Here is a 10,989-nt window from a genome sequence, read left to right on the forward strand (position 1 = left end):
GGAAGGAAGCAATTAAGTCATACCAAGCTTCAATATTCATGAAGGAAACTGGGATTGTGGGAATTTCAATTAATTTCTCTTAACATTTAGAAAGCAACTTGTGAAAATAGGGACATTTCTATAGAATATAATATTCATTTAATATTTATCAAGTTTCAATGACCAAAGAAATCCCGCCTTCCCTGCACTGCTCTGGACCTTCTTTGGAGGGAAGGGTTTGTTTACAGTGGGAGCCTGTTCTGGCCTCAAGCCATTTGGTTACAAAATTATATCACAAGCAGATGCAGTGAGCCCACATAAGGAAGTTTTAGGATGTTGTAGTCACTTTCTGTTTAACAAGCTGGATTTTACCCTATTTCTTCAGAATGTCTGTTTTCTCAACCAATTGAAAAAGATTTGAAAGTGGCCCATCTAAATAAAGTCCATGTTGATTCTCAAAACAACTCTGTGTGATCAAGGACTCACTCAACTACTACACCAGACTGTTTCCTGTTCTCCAGGATTTCTTGAAGAATCCCTTTCTTCACTTTCTTCCTCAGGGAGTGTCCTGCATGGCTCTCTGCAGTAGTGACTTCAGAGTCTGCCTCTTGAACCTGCGGTGCCTAACGGAGCCAACAAGGAAGTAAATGATGGGGTTGGCACAGCTGTTAACACAGGATAGCAAGTTGTCATTTCAATAACAGGCAAGGAAAAACTTTATCCAACTCCTCAATCCAATTTAAGAGGAACAAATAGATACCAAAGGGCAGACCAAAGAATAAGAAGACCAGCACCGTGATGGTAATGGTCACACACAACCTGGTCACAGGAATTCTTTGTGAGCCACAGAAGACCCTGACCAACAGGGCCAAGCTGGATACACAAAGAACCACAGATAATACTATCACAAATGCAGCAGTGGATAAAATTATAACTCCTACAGAAAGAATAGTTGTAATAGCGAATACCTAGTAAAGCCGCATCATACCCTAACAGGAGAGTAAACAGTAGAGAGAAGGCCCAGAGCAGGGCACATATGACAGCTGGATAAGTGTCTTGGTCGTTTGCAGCGATACCAGATGGGCCACAAAACAGACAGGCAGCGGCTCAGCACTGATGGCTGCAACCATACACATACCTGCAAGGTAGCAAAGATGAATACACTGACAAGATAGATAGGAATAACGAAGTAGATGGCATGGAAATAAAAAAGGATATTTTCCAGAGAATACACAGTCAGAAAACTGAGGAGACAGAAGTCAGGCCCCAGCCAGGCTGAGAACATAGACAGAGATGGCATTCCTTTGTATGTGGAAGCTCAGAAGCCATAGCAACTATGGCATTTTCCTGCCAGCCCAACCATGGCAATGCCAAGCTTTAAGGAATATTCAGAATAATGGGGATGGAGTCAATACAGGGTAAGTTTCTAGTGTAGTAAGTTTCATTCATTGTTGTGTTTGTCAGTGCTCCAGGCTGGGGTGGTTGGATCCCATGCTTGGGAATTTTTCCACTAGCGTTCCTGCAAAGTAAATTGAGATATGAATGCATGATTCCTTCTGTCAAGACCACCTGGCTATGGCAGAGTAACTGCCACAGGTTAATAATGAAGGGGAAACAGGTTTGCAGAGATGCAAGCAATTTATCAAAACTCCCAAATTCTAGAAACTTCTTTTAACCCAGTTTGTACTATTCAGTCTATCTGCAGACCAATGCCCCTAGTGATATCGGGGTAGTTGATGGTACCAGTACAGTTGCTAAGCATCTTATGCTGTGTTTGGAAGAGACAGAATTTCAAAACTAACTTTCTTCCTGTTCCAGGGCTGAGGTTCCTTCTCATGTGTAGGAATATGGAAGATCCTGGCACAAGCCATAGCTGCACTCAGTCTCTGTAAGGGGTCTATTAAATGGGAAAAATGGATAATGAAGGCAATGGGACTTCTTATGAAGATCTATGTGTAAACACAGTCACACTTCTTATTCTAGAAGGGCTAAGCCTTCATTTTATAATATGAAAACTAGAAGGCAGAGAAGCCTTAAGGACAATCAGGCACTCGTCTGTTTGTAATTATGTCACCATCATCGTGTATCTATAGGTTTACAGTGGAAAGTCCAAGAACTATGACAAAATGAGCAAATGAACCCCAGTTTCAAGGGTTTGTTGAAAATTTGTAGTAAATATTCTGGCCGTTACTTGTATTTTATGCAAAGGCACAGGTCTCTGACATGAAAAGTGTGGAGTGTGCTGCAGAAAAATAGAGAGCACCTCCATTTTGCAAGAGGGTCCCAACCCCTGAGAAGAGCTTTGAGGTCTATACATGCACACACATGCTCTGGAAAAGAGAGCAGCATAGTTTGACAGGTAGCATCTACATAGAGCTTTCTTTCCACTCCACTAGCCCATACAGGCATCCTTAATAGGCTTCTATTTCTCACCCCTAAAGCCACACAGATATTTGAAGAAAGGACAGCTTTTCTTTTCCACACTGGCCAGGGCTGCAGAAAGAGGCCTGTTCCTGGGCTTTCAGTAGCTTAGCCTGAACAGTATATACATAGGCAGCTTTGCATCACAGGATCCTTCTGGATATCTTCTGTTTTTAGACAGGCCTTCATGAAGGAGAAAACATCTGAGAGTGTTGAGACAGAGATCCAGGATCAGGGAAAGCATCCAGAAGACATAAAAGCTAACCTCACACTTGGTCTTTGAAAGAAAATCACCCAGCAAACTCAATTGTCTTCACCAAGATTGTACCGTACATTCTTGAAGCCTTGATCACCCCATGAGGACATACATTTTTCATTTGGGGGACCATCTGAGGCATTTTCTAATTTGGCAATCCGCTCTGTTTGCTGTGAATAGCATTGGTTAATAAAGAAAGCTGCATTGGGCCTGTTAATAGGACAGAAACTTAGGTAGGTGGGGAAAACTAAACTGGATGCTGGAAGGAAGGAGGTCGAGTCAGAGAGAAGCCATGGAGTCTCTGCCAGAGATATACATGCTGAAACTTTGCTGATAGGCCACGACCTTGTGGGTGATACACAGAATAATGGAGATGAGTTAAATTAAGATGTAAGAGTTAGCCAATAAGAAGCTAGAGCTAATGGGCCAAGCAGTGATTTAATTAATACAGTTTCTGTGTGATTATTTCAGAGCTTAGTGGCCAGGGATCAACAAGTGGCTCTCCCTCCTACAATCAACAACTTAAAACAGGCAGACTGGCACTAGGTAAGCAGCCAGCCCCCCAAAATCAAGTTTGTTGATGATAGTAGCATGGACAGTTGTGGGTACAAGTGCTCACCAATGGGCATTTTGGCTTCATGAAATGGAACCAGGAAGCAAAAAGGGATCATTTCAGCTTCAGCTCTCATTGTGACTGGTTTTGCTAGCCAGTGTTTTTCTAGTCAATGGAAGACAGTGGTGGCTGAGGGAGACTTGAACTGTGGGGGTTTGGCTCAAGAGGTTTGAGAGGAGAAGAATGTTAGTATGTGGCCTAGAAATTATTCTTGTGGTTTTGTGGTAAAGAATATGGATAATTTCTTCACGTGTCCAAAAAAATTGACCGAGTCTAAATTGAAGAGTTTTTCATTAATTGCATTGTATCAAACAGCCTTGTATCAACTTGTCCTGTGGTTATTTGATTCACACTTATGAAGTGCTAGAATGAAAAGAAGCAAGCTGAGTAAGAAAACCTTCAAAATGTACAATTTGAGGAGAAAAGGGCACCAGGAAGTGGAATGGAGCTAAGTCCTGTGTTCAAGGATATAAACAAATTAAAGACTGATATTAAAAGAAATAATGGGAATGGTAACCTCAGCTAAGTTTCCAACTTGTGAAGAAGAATTAAAGAACTACTTAGATCCAAACATGGTGGTCTATGCCCTTCATCTCAGCATTCAGGAGACAGAGATAGGTAGTTCAAGGTCAGCCTGGTCTACAGATTGAGATTATGGTAGCCAAGATTAGGCAGTGAAAGAAACTATAAAAGTCAGAAAACTAGTGAAGTTATAATTGAATGAGGGGTTCATGTTATAGCCTTAGCAAGCAGTAGAACTTGGTAGCTTTGGCCTTGTGGTTTCCGTTTTAGCTTCAAAGATAGGAGAAAGGTTATAGAATCTCTCTTTGCAAAATCAGAGAGTATCTAAGGCCAGGCATGTGTCAGGGATGTTCCTGAATGGAGGCCAAGAGAGACCATTGTGTGAAGCTGTGAATGTGGAGCCTGGATTGCTTTGGAGATCCCAAGATGTTGGAGATGCCAGAGTTGTGGGATACCTGCCAGGAAAGCTGCTAATGGGCAGTTTGAACTAGCCCAAGAAAAAGAAGTATGTTGTAGTCAACAAGCTGAACAGAATTGGAGACCTGAAGAGTGTTTTGACATTGAACAAGGAGATGAATTTTCAGAGTTTCCAGCTTTTTTTTCACCTTGATTTGGCCCGGTATTTCCTTACTATGCTCCTTTTCTCCTGTTTTGGAATGGTAATGCTTATCATGTACCATTTTCTGTTGGAAGTATGAAATCTCCACTTTCATTTTGATTTACAGGAATTTTAGTTAAAAGATTTTCATGAATCTTAGAAAAGGCTTTGCACTTCAGAACAAGTTTGAGACGGTTATAGACTATGGGGACTTCTGAAGTTGTAATAAATGCACTTTGCATTATGATAAAGATAACTTGTTTAAGATTTCTTTCTTTCCGTACATTGCATAATTTTAGCTTCTTTGAAAAAAGTCAGGTGTTCATAGGTGTGTGGATTATATTCAGGGCCTTCAATCTGATTCCATTGATCTATGTTCCAGTTTTTATGCCAATATAAAACTCTTTTTATTACTATAGCTCTAGTGTAGAGCTTGATGCCTCTGGAAGTTCCTTTATTGTACATTATTGTTTTGGCCACACTAGTTCTTTTCCATATGAACTTGGGTATTGTCCTTTCAATGTCTGTGAAGAATTGTGCTGGAATTTTGATGGTGATTACATTGAATCTGTAGATTGCTTTTAGTAAGATTGTCATTTTTACTATGTTGATCGCTCTTATCCAAGAGCATGGGAGATCTTCCATTTTCTGATATCTTCTTCAATTTCTTTCACAAGGAATCCATAAATATGACAGCAGCTAAGACTCTAAGCAATAGTGGAGAGGATGCCTGAACCAGCCTTCTTCTGTAATCAAATTGATGACTACCTTAATTGTCATCATAGAACCTTCATCCAATAACTTATGGAAGCAGATTTAGAGATCCACAGCTAAGCTCTGGGCTGAGCTCCCAGAGTCCAACTGAAGAGAGGGGAGGAGTGGATAATATGAGCAAAGGGTCAAGACCATGATGGGGAAACTCACAGAAACAGCTGATCAAAGCTAGTGAGAACTCACTGACTCTGGACTGACAGCTGGGGATCCTGAATAGGACCAAACAAGGCCCTCTGAATGTGGGTGACAGTTGTATGGCTGGGGCAGTTTGTGGGGCCCAGTGGGTAGTGGGATCAGGATTTATTCCTAATGCATAAACTGACTTTTTTGAGCCCATTCCCTATGGGATATCTTACTCAGTCTAGATACAGGGGTGAGGGTCTTAGTCCTGCCTCAGTGTGATGTGACAGACTTTGTTGACTCTCCATGGGAGGCTTTACCCTCTCTGAGGAGTGAATGATTGATGGAGTGGAGATAAGGTGGGGAATCAGGTGTACAGGGAACAGAGACTCGTATGTAAAAATAAAAAATATTGCTTAAAAATAAAAAATAAAAGAGAATTGTGTAACTTCTAAAAAAAGCTATAAACCTATGGTGCCGGAAGATGGAATATGGTGGTTTGAATAAAATGGCCCCATAGGTTCATAGGAAGTGGCACTATTAGGAGATGTGGCCTCGTTGGAGTAGGTGTGGCCTTGCTGGAGAAAGTGTGTCTCAGTTTCCTCGTGCTGCTTGTAGATCTGGATGTAGAACTCTCAGTACCTTCTCTAGCGCTATGTCTGCCTGCATGCTGCCATTATTTCTGCCATGATGATAAGGACTAAACCTTTGAGTCTGTAAGCCAGCCCCCATTAAATATTTTCCTATATAAGAATTGCCATGGTTGGTGTCTCTTCACATCAATAAAACCCTAAGTAAGACATAGTCCATAACAGTTCACCCAAAAACCATGGAATACATATCTTTGTCAGCAACCCATAGAAATCCATAGAAATTTTTCTTTTTTTTTTTTTTTTGGTTTTTTGAGACAGGGTTTCCCTGTAGTTTCTAGAGCCTGTCCTGGAACTAGCTCTTGTAGACCAGGCTGGCCTCGAACTCAGAGATCCGCCTGCCTCTGCCTCCCAAGTGCTGGGATTAAAGGCATGCGCCACCGCCGCCTAGCTTAGAAATTTTTCTATATCATATTTTAGGTCATAAAGCAGTCTTAAGAAGGATAAAGGAAATTGCAATGAAGTGTTCAACAATCTATAGTTATTCTGAAGATGTCTGTCTCATGTAGGTGCAAACCACCCAGAATCCTGCCTGGGTCCTCAAGACCTGGTCTGGCAGGAAGACGTCTATGGCTTATCTGATGCTCTCTAACTCAGGTGGGTGCAAGCAACCCCCAGGTCAGCCTGGTGGGTCCCATTATGACAAGCACGTATGTGGTGGAGAAATGGGAGAGTAGGAGGAACAGAATGGTTCATGTGCTGTGGAAGAGTTTAAAGTGTTTACCAGTAGGCTTATGTGGGAGGCTTTCCTGCCAACCAGGGCCATGGTGAAATGAGGGCCAAAGCTGCTGCCAGGGGCCATGTCTGGGTCCATGGTTCTACCACAGCCAGAGGCTGTGTCGCCTCCCATGTCCCATGTCACCAGAGGGCCATGGGGATGCCCAATGTCTGGGCTGCCACCCGTGGCCATGTGGGTGTCTAGGAGCTGTGCCACCAACATAGCCATGCTGATCTGAGTGGCCTGTGCTGCCATACAGTGCCATAGTAACATCCAGGCCTGAGCTCCTGCAGAAGACCTTGTTTGGGTCCTTGGCCCTACAGCAACCAGGGTCTGGGTTAATGTCTGTGGCTCCTGTTGTAACCAAGGTCTGTGTGATTACTGGGGTCTGATCGGTCACCTGAGACCATGTTGGTACTCAAGGGCCATGTCACATCTGGGGCCATACAGACCAAAGTGGCACATTCTGCTATTTGGTGTCATGTTGATATCTGTGCCAGGGAGGTAGCTAGCAGGGAGCCATGTCTGGTTTTGTAGCCCTATAGCAGCCAGGGTCTCTGCTGATTCCTATGGTTTCTTTCATCATGAGGACCATGCAGATTCCTGGGGCCATGCTGGTGTCTGAAAGCCATGCTGCCACTGGGGGCTTGCTGATCTGGGAGCCTACACCATCCTTTGGGGCCATGGTGACATCCAGATCCGAGCTGCTGCTGAGGACCATGTCTGGATCTATGTATAATTTCATCACAGCCAGGGTCTGTGTTGCCACCAAAGGTTACACAGAAACCTGGGATAGGGGCTGTTACCTGTAGCCCTTTTGGTGTCTGAGAGATGTGCCACCCCCAGAGCTGTCCTGATCTGAGTGGCGCGTGCTTTCACCCAGAGCCAGGATGTCACCCAGGCCCAAGATGCTACCAACGGATATGGTGGGTCCATTGTCATGCCGCAGCTGCTGTCTGTGTTGGTGTCTGTCCGCTGTGTCATCTTAGAGGTCTATAGGATTCATGCCTGATGAAATCAGGTCCATGTTTATCCAATCTTACCCTTCACTGGCCATGCCCTTTACTAGATACTGTAGAAAGAGAGGTGGCCGTGACCCTCATGGGAGAGCTGGTCCCCACACTTGGAAGAGATGGCCTTATCCCTCCCCACACATAAGTGAGAACTGACCCTGAAGGCACGAGTGTAGGGGAGCTGGCTCCACCCCTTACCTGACAGAGTGTTCACAGAGGTCTGGACTGACCAGCTTAACTACCACCCAGGACCACAGCTGGACCTGGGATTGTCCTATGCTACCATCTACCCTATCTAGGACCTGTTGGAGTCAACTTTGTTGACTCCCCATGGGAAGTTTTAGTCTTTCTGAGGAGTGGATATGGGTGGGGTGGAGAGAAAGGTGGAGCAGGAGGAGGGGGAGGGAGTTGGAATGAGGATAGCTATGCAAAATGAGAAAAGATTATACGAAAAATTCCTATTAAAAAAGAAAAAAACATCCAAATTTAAATTTTAAAGGGTAAAAATTTATTTTATATGCTTTATTTAAAAACCGTATAGCCTAGAAATTTCTCAGTGTATCAGATGGTGATTATGGAGTGTATTTATATCCTCATCCTCAGAGTGTGTGACACCTTGACACTGTTTAATCATGAATGAGTGCACACATGCAAATCTTTACAGCGTTAGATGATGAATCACATATGAATTAAAAAGGGAAATGTGACAAAAGTTATTTACCAGTACCGCAAAGTGATAAAGAAATTGTCAACAATCCTAACTCTTTTTGCCAACAGCCGCGAGTTGACAAATTATGTCCAATTACTCATGTGTGGACAAATCATTGATGTTGATCACGGGCAGGACATTGTGGTAAGGACCCAGCTCAGCTTAGTTAAGCAGCAGGACACACTTTGGTGCACAGCCTAGAGATGGATGTGGTTCTGAGATGATTGCTAAGCAGGGGAAGGAGCCAGAAGGAAGGGAAGGTGAAGTCTAAGTACTGTTGCAGGAAGGGAAATGGAAAATGGATATGTTAATGCAGGACAGCTAAGTGGAGTGCAGCGATGAGAAAGAAACCTAATATAACATGAGCCATCTGCATAGTCTCTTCTAGAAGAAGGTAGAAGATGGAGAGCTTCCTCTGATAACAAAAAGTCTCTGTGCAGACTGAAGAGAAGCTGGGAAGGTACAGCAATTGAAATACAAACAGGGATGGATAGGCAGTTGTAACTAGACTCTGTTTAGTAGAGGAACAGGACAAGCTCATATGTAGACTGAATGAATTCACTTTTTATAAACTTAACTATATTGTCATGTTGAATCACCCTACAGTATGTGATGCAAGAAAGGACTTTTTCCCCCAGTTTTCTGAGGATGAAATTGTAGCATAAAAGAATAAGAGATGATACCTGACCTTCACAGAAAACTGATCAGTAACAGTTTCTCTCTCTCTCTCTCTCTCTCTCTCTCTCTCTCTCTCTCTCTCTCTCTCTCTCTCTCTCTCTCTCTCTCTCTCTCTGTGTGTATGTGTGTGCATGCACATGTGTGTGCAAATGTGTTTGTAGATGTTACAGGCAGATGTCAAGGCTTTCTTCAATAGATCACTAACTTACTTTTTGAGACAGGGTTTCTGAATGAACATGGAGCTCACAGGCTCAACAGCAGACCAGTTAACTCCAGGGATCCTCTGGTTTCTACATCCCCAGTAGATTGATGGGCATGCCTTGCCAGGCCTGGATTATTCTGGAGGCTGGAATTCAAGTTTCCATCCTTGTACCACAGTTGCTTTATTAACTAATCCATCTACAAGGAAATGATTACCTCCTTGATAGACCTGTGTCCACCACAACACTCTGTGTTTATAGAAGTGAATAATGGAAAAACACAGGAGACTTACCCACACCATAAACAAGACAGCAGTCACAAGTGTGGTTGAATAAAACCCCTAGCTAAAAAACTTGTGAAACAGCAAGAGAGAATTCAAATGGGGCTGAGAGTGGAGGTGGTGGACATCAGCTACAGTCAGCATAAAAGTGGTGATGGTGGACATGCCTTCCTTGAACAACATTTGTTGTGATGTCCCTTGGGTAAAAGCAGGGTAAATGTACAAAAGGCAGTTCCCGATATCACATTGCTACCATATCCTTGAGTTTTTCTCTCTGCATCTCGTATGATGTTTTTTCCTCTCTGTTCTCTGCTTCACTTTCCCCTACTTTTGAGAAGATGTCAAAAATCTCCCTATGATCCCATGCTTGAGAGACTTTCAAGACCTTTATAGACTTCCAGAGAGACAAAGTCCATTAACCTCTCTATTAATGAATTATCTGAGTTTTTAATTAAAAGGGATCCCAGTTTGCATTCTGTCTGGATCAGATGGCAAAGCATTAACCAAAACCGGAGATTCAGAGATGAGTAGAGAAATGCACCAACAACCCCTAGCTCCTCTGTGTGTCTTCCCTGCTCTGACACGTTGCTGTGGTTGAGAGTCTATGATCGCACTCTGCTGCTGCCCCTTTAGGTCTGTGGAATCCTAATGCTGTTGTTCTTGTGTCTGACAAGGTGCAGCTGCCAATCCATCAGTAGCAACTTTCTTGGTAAGGTATTCTTCTAGAGTTCTCTATTTGAGTAGCCATATTGCCCTGCATAAATTTCAGTCGAATCTTATTTTTGATCAAAATGGGTGAGTCCTCCCACAAAAGCAGCACTAGAAGAATGAAATACAAGCAAGAGAAGCATCACTCTGGTGGAGATGAGGGAAGAAATGACGACAGTTAAATTTAGAAAGCTCATGGTGTATGAACACTTTCAAGTGAGGAAATTTTCCTTCCTCTTTGCTCCCTGACATCTCGCAGAAGTGACTAATCTCACCCCTAAGAGCAGTCCTTTTCTCTAAGGTTTTATTTATTTTTTTGTATTTGAGGCCATTGGTGACATTCAATGACACAAGAGCAAAAGACAAGATGTTTGAGAATTGTATTTTCTACCCCACTTCTGGTCTACTGTGTGCTGACAACAGCCATACCTCTCCAGGTATTAGTCATCCCTTCTTACTGCTGACCTATAACTGTGTCCTCTCTTCCCCCTCTCTCATCTCCTCTCTCCTAGGAAACAAAGATATGCACATAATATTCCTCCTCAAAGAAATAACAGACATGACTATGAATGATTTGGAGAAAATAAGAAAAATCTGTTTAAGCAGGTCATTTTTCTGCTTTAATAGGAAGCTTCTATTTCAGACCTTCCCAGGAGGAATTCCTGAACCCTATATGTTGCATTTTGTGGTAGCAACACAGGCATATAGATACAGAGAAAACTCTCAGACATTAATTCTCTGAACATTCT

The 10,989-nt window shown here is 42.9% G+C and overlaps 1 pseudogene; it reads right to left on the reverse strand.

Moving 5' to 3' along the window:
- Positions 1-465: 465 nt before the first annotated feature.
- On the reverse strand, positions 466-7,635 carry LOC119802967 (annotated as a pseudogene).
- Between the last annotated feature and the right edge of the window lie 3,354 nt (positions 7,636-10,989).

This window comes from Arvicola amphibius, chromosome 12 (genome assembly GCF_903992535.2).
Source record: "Arvicola amphibius chromosome 12, mArvAmp1.2, whole genome shotgun sequence".
NCBI classification, from domain to species: Eukaryota; Metazoa; Chordata; class Mammalia; order Rodentia; family Cricetidae; genus Arvicola; species Arvicola amphibius.